At 32.5% G+C, this 17,596-nt stretch overlaps 1 protein-coding gene and 1 long non-coding RNA gene across 2 annotated transcripts in view; one reads left to right on the top strand and one right to left on the bottom strand.

Moving 5' to 3' along the window:
* The window catches only part of dlp (glypican dally-like), an 80,669-nt gene that overhangs the window by 41,373 nt on the left and 21,700 nt on the right, over positions 1–17,596 (top strand). The window lies entirely within an intron of this gene.
* LOC148234894 (uncharacterized) lies at positions 12,497–13,881 on the bottom strand. Its single transcript, XR_015809556.1, has 2 exons — positions 13,512–13,881; positions 12,497–13,433 (listed from the first exon to the last, which is right to left on the bottom strand). It is a non-coding gene; the product is annotated as an uncharacterized LOC148234894 (long non-coding RNA).

The raw sequence follows: 17,596 nt of genomic DNA, 5'->3' as shown, positions 1-17,596 counted from the left end.
TCCATTATATCAAATCATCATTCTATTTTAGTTTATTCTCTTCAACGATCATCCAGTTTTCTAATAATATACTGTATTATTATAATCACATATTACAGATATCAAAATTTCTTGAAAACTCTTAAGAAAATCGAAAAGTGAAAATTAGATATCTTATTTCTAGAGAAATATATAACATTGAGAAATAGAACGCTTATTTGATAGGAAAAGCTCAACTTCTCGTCTTTCATTTCGAAGGGCACATATTTTATTTCAGCGTCTTTTTGAATGCATAATATTGTATAGAAGTATGCTTACAGCATGTAAATGTTTTAATTTTTAATTTCCAAAAATTGTATACCATGGTCTGTTATATTTATTCTTATTTAAAAATAAAATAATATATTTATACAATTTGGGAAACACTTATCCGTATAGGAAAATATACTATTATAAGAGGACAATCCACAGTAAATTCTTAAAAAAGATTTTGATAATAATGGGAAAGTGATCCCAGAATGATACTTATGAGAGTTTAAAGTGTTCCCGCGGGGGTGTTTAAGACACCCCCTGAACTTATTTGTTTTTTATATATTCCATAGACAAAATAAACAATTTTAGTTGCCTATTTTTTATTTTCAGAATGAGTCGTTCTTAAATATATGTATATAAAAAACCAATTGATTTTAATCATCTTTTGAGACCTGTTCCATCTCGTCTACTTTTTTGAGAATGGTCGAATTTTTTATACATATTTTTTCAGAGATTCATATGATTGTTTAGTCGAAAAATAAATCATAAACCAAGATTAATTAGAAAGCGCAGCAGAAGCACGCTTGAAGCGCGGTTCCCCTTTGTAGCAGTACCTACGACACAAAGGTGGGCCGGTAGAATTTTTATTACGGCTCACCGGCGGGATAAAAGGTGCATTGTGGTAACGGTGCTTTGGCGGTGTTGCAGCATCTTTGCCGAGAGATGAGCAAACCGGCGTGGGCCAACACAGATAAGGACTTATGATCTTATAAAGACACCGGCCAATGATGGTAGTAGAACAACAAAAAACTGTCCGCTATTCCTTCCTTGTGATGAAGGCGGTTTGAACGGAAACAATCCAGGCTCTGGTTCTTCCGAGTTTGGTTCGCGTTGCAAAACTGGTTCTTCCGACTCCGTTACGTCGTGGAATGCGTCTCTCAAAATTTTTAATCCAGTCCATGAAATATTGTCAAAATCATCGCGGGTCATTAATTTTGTCGCTTCGTTTGATCCTGGCGGTGTAATTTGGACCGACGTTCGGTTTTTTTGGATGTAAGGTTGTGCTTAAGATTGATTTTCAATAACCCCCCTTTATGAACACGTCTAAAGATGATAGACTGATGCAAGTGAACTGTGAACTTGTGTTATGTTGCTCGTGTCGAATTTTGACACATATTTGATATTATTACGATCTTTACCTTATAGTTCGTTCGTCTGGTACCATTAATATATTTGTACGTTTTTTTTAAGAATCTACGCTGGAAACTTAAACCATAAAATCAATTGAGTGATTCAATAAAATAATTAAATGTGACTATAATAATGCTTGGGTGCGCTAATGTCGTCATACTTATGAGGAGTCCTGTCTCACTCTGTGGATGCAGCTCTAAAATCTGCAGTTTCAGTAGAGAACGCTGACTGCCCAAAGACGAATGCTTGGCGCCGAGTTTTCATAAATAAGGGGTTTTAAAATGGTCTTAAATGGAAATCCGATAAAGACCATATATTCTCAAACTCATCGTCCACTTAACAATGACAAAATCTTTCATCGCCCACCTTCGGAAAATTTTATTTCTATCGGAGCAATGTCCATATATTTTTTAAATTTCAACTAAATATATATGTAGTTTGTGAATTTGCAAGTAAAAATAAAACAACGTAAAATTAAAATTATTTAATAAAATAAAACATAAAAATCCTACTTTTACATAATATTTTCACCAATATTATTGACTAATAATATTGGTGAAAATAAGAAATAATATTTTTTGCTTTATAAATATTTTTTTTTGATATTTATACAGTGCTACTTATAAAATTAAAAAATCGTATTCGATATTTAAAAAAAAATATTCTAATGGTTTGGGCCTAGCTCATACATAAAAAAATGATTACAGTGACGACTTTCAATAGATCCTAAAACGCATTATATTTTATGCAAAATATATTTACTTTATTATGAATATAAAATGCTTAAAACATTATTTTTTGAACTCCATGGCCCACCAAATTCCCCAGATCCAGCATTGCCCACCGAAATTCGTCCATCGCTATTTTCCTCTTTGAAACTCTATAGTTTTGCCTCTCATCTAAAAATCGCACTCTGGTCCGATGACTCAAGATTCACTGTCCCATGTGCTTGGCGAGGAGAAGATGTTTCTTGGAACCATAATATTGTCATAAACGCATGAATTTTTAATTTGATTCAAATAAACGGCGTTATCTCATTTGTTAAAGCAAACGGTCGCCACGAGATTTTTATTTTATATACGTGTATGTGTAAAGCTGTAAAATATTTAAAAAACATAAATTGTGATAATAATCAAGGCACATTATTTGATTTAGTTTCGTATATAAATGGCGCACTTAGACAAAAATAAATAAGACATTTATAAGGACATGTATATGTTACAGTGAATTTATATTCTTACTAGTATATCTCAGCCAGTTAAAATATTTTAAACAACTGATTTAAAATTGCACTGCTTAAGGCTGTATTTGTTTACAAACGGATGATCACAGATTACATCGTTCGATAAAATACTACAAACAATATATTAAACTAAACACAAATCTAACTAAAACTAATAACCCGAATAAAAGTTCTAAACTATTGCTAGTTTTATAGCTTTCATTGCAAGTTAGGTTTGGTTAATTCGTTGAGGATAAGATTTGCGTTTGAACATAAAATGGAATTTTTGGATTGCGTTTCAAGCAGCATATAATTTTACTAGTAGACATATATCTATCGATGAAAATTTATTCAGATATGATTTCACTGAAGCGTCAGTGAAAATATAACTACACTGTAACATATATATTTAGTACTAAATATGTTTAAATGCTTTTCATTAAACTTTGTTTTTCTTTTCTTTGCAGGTAACTACCATCTACTTTCGCTCGTACATTTTGAAGATGCAGATGATTTAAAGCCATTGACCAGACGACTCCAGTGATGTTGTATAATTAACATTTATTTGTAAACCACCACACGCTATGAATGCATAGTAATCGCCAAATTCTATAGTCTTCTAAAAATACACACCCTGCGATTACCACCAATCATCAATCACATGGCGAAGAGTCAATGCGCGTATTACCATTGTGTTGCCAGGCTCTTACCGACATTGACTGATAGTTATTTTTTATGGTTTAACGACATCGACTCTTTAATAACAAATATGACGTGTTTTCATTCACAAGCTTTTCAGCCATTCGTTATCGCTAGCCAAAAAACCCATTGGTATTCTCGAGGCGCTCTTTCCGTTTAAGGATATTCCTTTATCAATTCGCTGTAGCGACAAAAGAGAGCCGCTGCTTGCTCTGACAATATTTATTCGCCATTATCAGGCCTTTGTAATGAATGCTACCAGCAAACACAAAAAACGTACACTTCTTGTAAACACGCGTGTAATTAAAGCATTATGCCGCCCACTCGGTTTAACTTGTAACGAAAACTATTAAATCGGATTGAGTCAATCGAATCAATTCTGGAGTCAAAGCTCGTTCTAGTATTGGTTTACAATTAGATATACAATTCTCGAAGCGGATTATAGTGATTAACTAATTGAACGTTTTTCTTTATTTATTATATTTTTTAAATTAGAACTGCTCGGGTTATAATTATGGTTATTTACGACACATTGTTGAATCTCACTTAATTAATTTGAGTTCTCACGTGATGTTTTCGCTGCGCTGTCGAGTGCGTTTCTCGGTATGTCGCACTCAAGAAACGTGGGATGTTTTCTATTCAAGTTAAACTGTTTTAATATGTTTAGCTATATACGTAACCGCGAAATTGGTTCAACCCGTTGCTCCTCTATTGCTAATTCAACATCCTGTCCGTTACAATACGTCGAAAGCTCTCCAAATGTCCGTTCGTCTGATTCGGAAAGCGTCGAAGTGATTGACGTATAGCTAATTTGAGAGGTGCGACCAAAAAGCTTTGAGAATTCGAAAATAATATTTATTAATAACTTTGTGATTGTACGAGTTATTTTGCGAGCGAATTTTGGCCGGGATTTATGCTCTTATTTTGGTGCGTTTTGCTTTGAATTATTTCCACGCTGCACATCAGTGCTTCTTAATTTTTTTAAATATGAAATAAAAACACGTTTTCAATATTTTATTGAAGTATATGTTCATTCGTGTTTATCCGCGATTTCGCCAGTTTTTTAACCGTTTCTTTAGTAAACGCAAAAATACAACAGGATAAACTTCCCTTCAAAATTCTTTGCACATTGTTGTCAGATCAATAGGATTTTGATATTATTTTCGACCCATAAACGGACTTATCTCACATCCCCAACTGCCATTTCAATTTTCGGTCAAAGGACGTCAATTGTTTGCTCAACAATGCGCAAACAATCACTCAGTCACTAAATACTAACATGCCTAGAGCAGACTTACTGTTCGCAACACTCTTTGTAACATATATTTAAATACATAATATCAAATTAATATAATGCTTCGAATGAAGTTTCGAATTTCACTATATATGTATGTATAATTTGCTTTTGAAAAAATGTTTGACTGCCATGTTCTTTGTTGAACTTTTTCACTTTAAATATGACCTGTCACTGCGCGCTATTTGCGGTCACCCTTGTTCCCTGAAACGCTTTGTGCTATCAAATTTTGTACGGAATAATTCATAGGTGTGTTATAAACGGTGCAACGAACTCCTTTCATAAACTAGCGCTACACTTTAAGACCGTTTGTTTTTTTAGCTCCAAAGCTCTAAACAATAAGCGCTCTAATTTAGACCTAGCGTACATTTCTCAAATGGATCGAGAGATCCAATCGATTACAGATGAAATCTAGAGATGCTCTTTACAAACAAAAAAAAACTAGTTATTGCGCATCGGCGAAGGTGACAGCTCCGACATCCGTGTGGAATGTACCGAAAGATCGAGACCGAGATTATTATTACCTGTCTTCTCGATACCTGTTCGTCCTTCATGGCTTATTAATTAACGGCCCGCTCTTTACACGGCATTAAAGCGATAAATCGATACCAGGGTCTGGTAATTAAGAGAGAAAATGATCGTTTATAGAGAACTACGATTCGATTGTGTCATAAATTTCGGAGGCCACACCCAGAGGGCACTGTATATGTAATTCAATTATTTTTTCCTCTACTCAATATTTGTTGTAATGATGAGTAGAATGCTGATCTAGATTCGCTCTTGGGTCGTATTATATTAGAGATACTATCTCAATTTTGGCATCTGTCCGTGATTGATTACCTCAGAGGTTGACTAACAAACATCTCTTGGTGGGAGGTGTTCAAAAACCGTTCCACCTGCTTCGTGTGTTGTTCAAAGACCACTCGATACGATTTATAGCCTCTCTAATATATTAAATTTAATTTGTATGCATTAAACAATTAACGATATCAATCAGTTTCGGTCGGCGAGCTAAGTCACGAGTTGTCCATGAGCTCAGTCGAGTCTTGATTATTCCGCTTGTCTCGCCTGTATTTATTGCTAGGTTCGATATTGACATCTCTCTCTAGTCCTTCGGTTCACGGTCCAATCGAATTTCTCAATTTCGTACATAGCATTGACCTCTCAAACTCTTGGCATATTGGTGATTCTTGCCCGCATTCCATTCTATACCTCAATAAATTGGCCTGCTTGGATATTACTAGAGAATACGGAAATGGGTATGATTGTTCTTTAGTCGTTGCTTCATAATGTTATCTCTCTCGACATTCAAATAACTAGTATCTTTTTAGTTTATATCAGAGTCCAAACATTTATAAATAAAATAATCAGAAACACTTCTCTCCTAACCCAATATATAGACTTATACAACTTTGACAAAAGTGACGATACAACGTCATCATTGAAGAAAGAAACGGATACATTTTTAATGAGCTACAGGGTATTTGCTTCAGTACTAAATATCAATATTTTATTAGGTATTTAGATAATAATCTCAAATAGCTCGGCAACAAAGGGTTATTTATACATTGAATACCGTGACTCATTTGCGATAATTAATCGACGTTAAATATTAAGTGGTAAGCAATATGTATTCAGTAAGAAGCATCACACATTATTAAGGCATATATACACCGACGCTTGACGCGGCTACAGTACCGCAATTCAACTCGGTCTGCCAGTGCGTTTATAGCAATTTTCATGGTTAACTTTTTCCTTATTGAATCCACTGCGGTCCAATTTATTTAATCACAAAAATAAAGCTTCTTACCTATTATGTATATATCATTTATCTTGAGTATACTCAGGTATGTCTCAATATCTGGAACGGGTACAGACCAGTTCCAGATATTGAGACAACTACATGAAAAAAAACTATCCAGAAATGCAATGACAAAAGAAAAAATGTTTCACTCTATCTTTGTAAATAGTATTTAGTTAATTGTACATATAATACACACAGCACCAGTGGCTCTCAACATATTTTTATTCGCACAGATTTTTTGTCCTTTTTTGTTCATTTATATGTTACAACTTCACCTTTTCGCATAATATTTGGATGTATTTGGACTTCACTAGTAAAAATAAAACTTCACTGAAAAATACACATTCACTCTAAAATTTATAAATCGCATGTGAATATGTAAATGTAAATGTATATATTACTACGTATGGAAAAGTTGATATCATATAATTCTACTAGCACTTAGCAGATAAATTATATTTTCACTGGTAAAAATATGTGAACCGGTGAAATTTCACTGAAATGGCATATTTAAAAAAATATTTTCGGAATAGATTTTAATAAATCAAAAAATATATTGTGAATGACATAGATGCCTTTGGACTTTTAAAGGTTAAGCTAATATTATTTTAGAAAGGTTTCGATTTAATACAAAGCACTTTCTGCTGCCCAGTTATGCGTTACTACGTACCTATAAAAAGCGCACCGAGCAGTTAAAATAACTCCGTTTTGTCGCCCGCTTGGTTTACGACCCCTGGTCGGGTGGGTGCATGTCTTTTTGCGCTCAAATGCATTTTCTCAACGGTGTGCACAATAGATCCATTACCGTCGGGCCGCGTTAATTATAACCCCTGTCTCACCTGAGCCAAAGCATTGTTAATTGAAGACATGAAAGTATTTCGGAGCGAATTTAAAGCGATAATTCTTCTATTCATCTCGTATGTATGGTGATGCGTGTGAGAGAGCTTTTACTGATGATGTAATAAAAGCTTGCGCTCGTAGAGCTTTATTAATTAATTGGTTGAATAAATTGGCGTAAATGATTGATGCGATGCGATACATTACTTGAGACGAATTTGAGAAATTATTATACAATTTTATTGAAATTTTAATAAATCTACGATTTAACTGTATAATATATTTGCCATAAAATTAGAATTACACACTTCTCTTAAACGCAAATAGCGCACAGCGAAAATTCCGATCATAGATACATAAGAATTCATCAATATATTTATTTTTTTACTGAAATGCTCTACGGATTCTGCAAATATAGCAAAAGTGCACGAATTTTGAATATTGCGCTGAAGTTTAGTCTAAGAACAATATATTCTATACGCTAGTATTTATGTCCCTATATTAACTTTTTTATTTATAAATTTATCAAAAAAATAACGGCTTTTTAAAAAGCGACTATATACAATGAAATCTCAGTATAGCGAAGCTCATGGGACTGAAGAAAAAATGTCGTTATATCGAATGTAAGGAAGATGATATATTTTTTTATTTTTAATTACCATATTACTACAACATCAAAATAACCTCTTACAAGATTGACATATTGTTTTTTGTCCATTTTTAAGGATACTGTAATGAACACAATAAAATTTGCTAAAAAATTATTTATAAAAAAAGTTTGAGGGTCTGCAAAAAGCTGTACTGAAAACATTTTGTCTTCGTTACAATGAAAACATTTTGTATGGAATTTTTTCGGTGACAAATTGAAGATTCGTTATACTGGAAATTTCGTTATTTCGATATTCGTTACAAAGAGATTTCAATGTATTAGCTATGTCAAAATGTGCAATGAAAAAATACTATATATATTCTACTTTCTTCACAGATTAGGTAATTTATAAATTCCTGTAATTTTTTCCATTAAATAAAGTTTCTAAGTTGCTTCAATTGATGTTAAATTATTCCGAACCAAATGATAATTAAATATAATTAATTGTTACATATAAAATCTATTATCTAAAACATGTTTATAAAATTGATAAAACCGGTACCGAATTTTACAAATATATCCGCATTTTTAACCCGGTTTTTAAAAACATACGAACCATAGTATTTAGTTTATTTAATATTCTGGATTATAAATATGATATTTTAAAGTTAAAATGCAATTTCTTGCTATACACATTGCTTCAAAAAATGACTATACAATCTATGTTATGTATAATATATTGTTTCGACTACAGTTTTTTTACACAGATTCGATAATCTGCTTTTTATATAAATTAAATGTTATATCCTATCTTTTGTGGTATGTATTATATTATTTTAATTTGCTAAAAATATCAGACTTGACATCAACGCTTAAAATTAAATAAGATTATTAAATCTGCAACATTTTTTTTGTTATATGCATTTTTTGATATTAAATTTGGTTACGTTTGCTTTATTGAAAAAGTTGTGTAAAATTGTTGTAGTGTAGCAATATAATAGATACTATTATAGTACTACGAGATATTTTTATGAATACGATTTTGTTTTAAGATATTTATAGCTTTTTTGCTAATTTAGTATATTGTATAGTTGGTTGTGCTCAACATCACATCGCTTGATTTGCTCTTTGATCTGAACAAATGGCGACGCCTTGCATCAGCCATAATACAGCTAAAATTAAAATGTAATTATATAAATAAATCTCATTTATGTGATAAAAATACATATTACTTAACGAATTATAATATGGAATTACTGATTTTATTTAACCTTTAACATTACAAAATATTTTATCACTAATATTATATTTGCTTAATGTTCTTCAGCACTCAGTTTACTTACATATTTAGACACGCTTCAAAATGATTCGTAATCAGTACACATTCGGCGAATTAGTCACTTATCATGTATGTGTGAAGTATGTCAATAATTTTAATCAAATATTGTTGAGCAAGAAAGGTGTATAAAGGTGGTTTTAATTCAATGTGTATGAACTACTTACTCTATATATTTACGAATATTGATATGTTATTCATTGGCCCTTTTTATGTGCATACTTATTCACTTTATAAACTGTTGGTTAAAGCAAATATTACACAACTGTCGAATCAGCTATTCAGTTATTTGTACCCAAACACGACAACAAACGTTTTACTATTTAATGACAGTGGATAAGCTCCTTTGTACGTGAATGAACTTTCCATTGGTTCTGTTTAATGTGAATTTTTCAATAGTAGCTTGTATGTGGGAGGTTCTCGACTAAAATTTCCGTATAAAATATGCATTTAAGGGTGAGCTAACACGGAATGGGTGGTTGAGAAACACAGCTAGCGTGCCATTGTGCCATCAGAACACTTTTGGCAGCTAAACACTATTGATTGACCAAGTTTTTGCTCAGCGTATTTACGTAATATGTACCCATTTGGTATTATTCTAGATTTGAAAAGTCGTAAGCGATATTTCACATAGCCGGAGAGAATAGGCGAAGATCAAATTACAAAGGGTATGCAAATTCGATATCCTTTCGTGTCCCCTAGACACTGGTATATTATTAAATACGTTTAGGGGTTTAAAATATTTCAACAAAAAATATGGTTTTGTTTATTCTAGTAGTACTTATTTTATCAAAACTTGCACGTTTTATTTTATGAGTTTTTCGTATTTCTCCCTCAATATTACAAGTACATGTAACTGTTTTTCATTGTACGTCCTGGATTCTAGTATCGTCGGTCATAATTCGCTCTTCACCTTCGCATGTAAATAAACCATAAGCGTTTCCTGCAACATGTCATCGCCCAACGCCATACAACGGAAGCAAATCGGTAGTTGTTAGTATCAAAAGTGTCAGTTGGTACATTAACGTATCCATTTTAACGTCTGGTACTTGAAAAGCCATTAATTTCTTTTAAAAAAATAAACTCATCGGAAATTCCAGTATTTCAATGACTTAAATTGTATTTGTTTAATGTATTATACTATTAAAAATTCTCACGTATCCTTATCTCACTCCATTTCCTCATGGACTAATAAAACAGGTGAAGAATTCTACTCATTCATATGTGATAACATCTGCTCCTTTATTTACACCACGTACGTACCTCGAATATCGCGATATTGGTGTAGTATTAAAATATACACAATATTAGGGTTAATATCCTCGTATATGTATCCGGATGGGGTTTAACCTTTTGTACGTACATGTGTACGCAGATCGCTGTTTAATTATGAAAGGTCGTTGAATTGTTAACTCGCTTCACGTGCGAATTAATATTGAATCACCTAATTGTGTCGTTAATGTAGTTTTGTTGCTTTAAAATTGCCTTTATAATCCGCGACCCGGATTATAAAGTGCTTAAAAATTGACCCTTTGCGTCCATAAAATTAAAATAATAAAGGTCTTGACATATGCATACAAACGTTTGGATTAGTGTTTCCTATGTTAAATAAATTTATATTTATTAAACTATTAGTTATGTTACATAGTAAAAAAATGAACACTTATTTTGTATCTTTATGACTTATGTTCCGTCACTGAAATTGGTTCTAAAATGTGATATCAGGCGTAATGGATTTGGATTTTTACTCGGACGTCCATCTTTTGACAGATCTTCTGGTTTAGCCAATCACAACTGCAGGCAAATTCGCAAACATATCATGATATATATTGTACAGTCCGAATTGGCGAGCGTTACTCGGGCTAGCGGAATTGAAACGCATTCGGCGCGCGAGACATTTTCTATAGTATATACCTCAAAAAATCTAAATTCACTAAGTAATGCTTATATGGCATAATAAAATTTTTTGACACAACAATAAAAAACCGCTATTATATAGCATATAATTTTATATGACGATTCGAAATCAACAAATAAACAGATTTTATTGTGATGTTTTTAACCTCCACGGAAACAAAGTCTGCGTATTTGTGATGAGAATTTTAGAATCTTTTTAAATGGCAACCGTCTAAACCAGCGGTTTCCAACCTTTTTGTTACTACGCCTCCCCAAAAAAAAAAAAAATTTTCCGCGCCTCCCTTACCTTTTATTTTTTTAATAGATTAAATAATATAGACACGTTTTAAATAATAAAAACTTTATTACAAAAATAAACTGAAAACCACAATTAACAGAATAATAACAAGGTTTAGTTATAACATACACATACGTGTATATTTATTTTTATATATAAGTTTTTTTAAGCAATTAAACCAACTACATCTATCGCATAAAAATTTAATGCGACGGTTGTTGTTGTTTATTAGCACAAAGCTTATCAAATCTTGGGGGCAATGTGGAGAGTGCCACTCGTATCTCTTTTTCGACTACTAACCTGTTGCGATATTTAGTTTTCATTGCAGCCAGTGCCGAAAAGCCCGTTTCGCATAAATACGACGTTACAAACGGTAGAAGCACTTGCGTTGCTTTGCAATACAAAGATTCATACTCTCCTTTAAGATTCATCCAAAATTGAATTAAGGTTTCATTTTGAAACTTTTGTTTTAGTAGGCTATCGCATGATAATTCTATAAGTTTTTCCTTTTCAATGGTTGTCAGCCCAAATTTGTCGTTTTCATCGTCAATAAATGGATTCTGTACCCACAAAAACTTTGAGAAATCAAGGTGTTTAAAATAATTTGAAAAATGCAGCACTAGACCATCCAAGTGTTCAATAAAAAGATTCTTGCTTGTTTCAATATTGGCTGTGGCCCAGAAATCTTTTGACAGTGAAAACATGTCCAACTCATTCTTTTGTAAATTTGACTTCCATAACTTTAACTTTTTAATGAAAGCTTTTACTTTGTCTTTTTGAACAAGTTGATGCATTTGTGATCCCTGTATTGATTTATTCAAACTGCTCAATTTTCCAAAAATTTCAACTAAATAGGCAAGTTTAACAAGGAAATTATCGTTCGTCCACAAATGTGCCTCTTCGTGGTGATTTTCTTCGAGAAAGGCTGTTATTTCTTCTTTGAGTTCAAATACCCTTTGAATCGCTTTTGCACGAGATAGCCAGCGAACTTCACAATAATACAGAAGTGAGGTATAATTAGCTTCCATATCTACACACAACTTTGCAAACAGCCTAGATCTCAAAGGACTGTTCTTAATGTAGTTTATAATTTTTATAATTTTTGTAAAAATGTTGTTAAGTTCCTCGCTCATATTTTTTGACACTAGAGCTGCTCTGTGAAGCATACAGTGCGTCCAGATAGCATGTGGTGCTTTCTTTTTAACTAATGCTTGAAGACCTGCTTTGTGTCCGGACATTGAGTGAGCTCCGTCAGTACACAGTCCAATACAATTACTCCACGTTATGTCGTTTTCTTTAAAAAAACTGTCCATTATATTAAAAATTTCAATGGATGTGGTCTTTCCAGGAATGGGTATGCAAAATAATATATCTTCTAATATATTATTTTCTACAACATATCGAACATATGCAATTAAATGGGCATCTTTAGCTATATCAGTTGCCTCATCTACTTGTATGGCGAATTTCGAAGTACGCAGCCGAGAAACTAATTGATCGCAAATATCTTCAGATATATCATTGATTGCAACTGTTTTGCATATGATTCGCCGAACATTATTCGAACCATATCAATAGCTGCTGGTAAAATTAGAGTTTCTCCTATTGTATGTGATTTCTTACATTTTGCGATTCGGTAAGAGACATGGTACGAAGCCAATAATGCATTTGGTGATACAGAAAGAATATTTTTGAACGTTTGCTTTTGATTATTAAGCTCATCCAATTTTCTTTCAAAATATTCTATGGACTTATCAACGTATTCAGAATGTAGAGTTTCATGGTGCCGTTTTAATTTGACTGGTCTCATACTATCTGAAGCCAAAACTTTCGAACACAACAAACACATTGGTTTTTCCAAGCCATCTATAATGACACTAGTGAATCCTAATGATAAATAGGATGAACTGTATTGTCTTTTCTTGGGAGCTTTACTTCCTTGTACATTTTTTATTTTATTCCCACTAGTATCAGCATCAGTATCTTCATTATTGTTGACTTTTCTCTTGTAACCACTCAAAAATTTATCCATTCGTCTAAAAAATATTTTATTGATATAAATTAAAATCAATGATAGTTTAAATAAAAAAAAATGAAGTTTAAAATATACTAACGATTATTTTCAAGAAGAAATCACGTCAGAAACAATTAAAAAAAACAATATCACGCCCTGCCGACACGCTTCAGTTGACACGAGTGACATTTAAATGTGAGGTTATTGTTTTATGCAACTAGCGGTCGTTTTGTGTATTACCGAAACAGAGCGTTTGCAAACGCGCCATTTTTAAATTTCTCCGCTCCAGATAATTTTTTTAATAGGAATTAAATATATGTAAATGTAAAAAAATGAACATTCATGCACTGAATTTTCACTGTTACGTTAATATATCAAGTTTTATTAATTTGTAGATATTATGGTATAAAAAATAATTCATTAAAAAATGTTGGCGCCTCCCCTGGCAATAGTCCGCGCCTCCCCTGGGAGGCGCGCCTCCCAGGTTGGAAACCGCTGGTCTAAACGACAGACTAAAAAATATTTCATTTCTTATCAAAATCGTATTTACAACGGATGTCCCTATTGATGTTATCTAAGAACTAACACATAATTGTAAAAAAAAACTGTATATTTGATATTTAGAAAATGTGTACACCGGTGCTTTTATGGCATTGAATTGGTTTATACCATAAATTTAACGTATGTACTTTATCAATCTCAAAAAAATACACCGTATTGAAAAAAAACTTATCTTCGTGGCAAAAATATTGTACAGTGTAAATTAGTATTAGTCAGTTCGAGAATTATCTATCTCATCATTATTCATAATTGAGAAAAATATGACAAGTTTGATGACATTACTATACGTTCGATATACTTATTATTACTCCGATTGATTGATAAATATAAAAAATATAGTAATGATTTTAATTTCTATAAATTTGTTCAAAATATAAACAGGAGTAATGATAAGTCTATCGAACGTATATATGTATCGTGTGCTTTAGAGCTAATAGTAGGGGCGCGTAAATCCAAACTTGCCATCTCTTTCTCAATTATGAATAATGATGAAATGGATAGCTCTCGAACTGACCGTGTTAACGCAAATAGTGTATAGCCATCTTTCAAACCATTTATTCAATATTTATTATCTACAATTTCACTAATGTTTAAAAAAAAAGATTTTTGATCAGCGTGTAATTTCACATATAAATTGAGTTAGCATATCTTTGTGACAAAAATGTTGTACATTTTGCTCATGTGATCATAATAAAGGGTTCATAATAGAGCACAATTTTTTTCAACAAGCATAGAGTGAGTTTGTTTCGCCAACATTTTCAATCTCATGGACTTTTAGTTGAACTTTAGTAAATTCATATCTATTTCTGCTTATTTCTAAAAATCTTAATTAAATCCTAGTTCATCTTGGCAGCACAGTACGAAATTTTTAGTTTCAATAATAATTGATTCCATAAGCTGCCAAATTACATAATAAATTCTGATCAAGATTAAGCCGCGCAGCGTGACATTTTTCTAATACATAGTGTATTTATTAAAAATAAAATTTTATTATAAGAAAATATTAATTAGTCATAATGTTCGTCACACAATACGTTTTTTTTTAGATATTTAGCTGATAGACTGCTATTTTAATTAATAATGTTGTGACTCAATTTGACCGCGCAGTGCAAATATTTTGATTAAAAATATTGATATTTGGATCAAAAACGACTCAATTGAAAAGCACTGGTTTATATGCTTCTTCGCTCATATATTAATCAATCGTCGAACTTCTTATTCTAATGTATAGAGAGGCCTTAATAAAAACGACACTCATATGAGCAGATACATTTTGTTTTGAAATTCTCTACTAAATTCACGCACATCTTTTATCATAACATTCAGTCATAGTTTATACACATGGCAAATTGGGAGTCGTGGTGGTCAATGCGGTGGGATCACGGTCGATGACATCAACGTTATGTCCTCAAAAATATTATTTTACATACTTTTAGATAAGCTTTGATTACCGGATAACGTCAATAAAATTATTGTTTATAAAATATGTAATATATTTATTTATATACAATAGCTACTAAATTATTATTATATCGAATTTTGGTGAAACACATACAGAATTCTTCTGATACGCATTTGTAGTAGTAGTAGCAGAATGGTGGTAGTATTTTTGTAGTAGTATACAAAAGATACATCTTGACAATGGCGTTTATGTGTATAGAAAATAAATATATATGTATGTTATGGCTGTCCGCGGCTCTGTAGACCACACCTGAGAAGGCTTTTCAAATAGACCTACATATATAAGCCGAATAGTCAAGTTATTACCTGTGCCGTGTCTATAGGTTGATCTTAATTCCATTGAATATATTTTAGATTATACCTTATTATTTTACTTAAAATCGAGCTGCTCTTTGAGAAGGCATGCTTCTTGACTCGCATGCCTATAAATTCACAAGTGTTCAGAGAAACTCGAGCGATGAAATATAGCTCGTTACAAAGTAAGCCCACTTCAGTGCAACCTCAGGGTGTGAATCAATGCTTGCGGTTATATAACCAGAAAGTTTAATCGCGCTTTCGTTGCAAGGTAAAAATAATAAATTTATCATAAATATTATGGAGTGCTTACATTTTTTTTGTCGGCGTTAAGTACCGCAAATTCCAAGATTATGCTTTCAGTAGGGACTCGTCTTCTAAGTAGCGATTAGGCACATTTTTTTTTGTATATTTTCTTACCTATATCGAATCGGGGTCCTATTGAACTTTTGCGCACCTTTGTGTTGAATTTAGACATCACGGTACCTAAGCTGTCGCCGCTGCACAATGGAACTTCTCGGAATGTTTAGCATTCAAAAAAATGCCTAAGTGCGCGTGGATGCGAATTAGCCGTATTTAATCGATTGCACCGACACATATGAATGGGGATTTACAATGTGGACCCTAAAAGTACCTTCTTATTCCAAGGTCCAAGTCTTTGGGGAGTGCGCATTCCAAGGACCGGTAGAAAACTGGTTTTCTCCACAGGTTGTAAAGCGCGACATGTGACTCCCAATGCACCTGAATAAGTATGACCCCTGGCTCGCGAAAGCTTTTTTATATTTTTTTAAAGACCTTTAAAAGGCATTCCGAAGGTTTGAGGACCTGCCGGCAGCGCAGTTTATTTTGCACCTTGCATAAATTTATCGCATCTGTGACCAGAGTTTTACTGACGCCATAAAGAGTGATACATTTATCGTTTACCACTATGTTGTTCCATTCCCTCATATGTTTATGTTTCAGAGTTAAATTATTATTTACACCGAGCTGCCATTATTCTTTATCGTTTTCATATAGTAGCTATAAAAGTTTCACACCTAAACTGATTAATCAATCTTCTTGAATATATATATATATCTTATTATATGTGTATCACAACTTAAAATATATTTTTTCTTACCTAACAATAAAAATTCTATCCAAGTTCATTTTCAACCGTATTTATTTACATTCGTTGTATAAATTTTACAGTAAATGTGTATTTTTTGGTAAAGTTATATTTTTACTAGTAAAGTCCAAATACATGTTAACCAGTAGATACATATTTCTACTAGCTGCGCTAATATGCTGCTCTAAAATGTCTATGAATCTCAATTTGACAGTTGCGAAACGTCCATTTGCTGTTCAAGTCCAAAATAAAAACGAAGGCAACTCATCTCATATTGCTCCATAGTTTGTCTATATTTCGATATTAAACTATGTTTTAAAAATATGATAGCTATCCTGATCAAAGTATATTCAAACCGAGTTTTGATCAATAGGAGAGGGCAAAAACAATTATCACTTCTCAGAAGTCAAAAATTCACGTCAAAAGCAATAAAATCGTGTCGGCGCCGTCGCAGTGGGAACGCTCGGTAACGAGCGTTCCCACTGCGACGGCGACGGCACGATTTTATTGCTTTTGACGTGGATTTTTGACTTCTGAGAAGGGATAATTGTTTTTTGCGCTCTCCTATGGGCAAAAATTTGGTTTAGATGTGCTGTATTTCATTATTACTCGTAATATTGCTATAAAAAGTCTTAATATAAACGCTTGATAATCGAGCGTTTTCACCGCGATGGCACAATTTTTATTGCTTTTGATGTGGACTGAAAATTCACTATATGGCAACACTGAGCAGCAAAGAAAATACGACTAATTATCAGATA

Source organism: Plectrocnemia conspersa, unplaced genomic scaffold (genome assembly GCF_051122295.1).
Source record: "Plectrocnemia conspersa isolate PC_06_02 unplaced genomic scaffold, ASM5112229v1 ptg000005l, whole genome shotgun sequence".
NCBI classification, from domain to species: domain Eukaryota; kingdom Metazoa; phylum Arthropoda; class Insecta; order Trichoptera; family Polycentropodidae; genus Plectrocnemia; species Plectrocnemia conspersa.
Note: the sequence above shows the minus strand (reverse complement) of the source record. Positions and strands in the feature narration are given on the sequence as shown.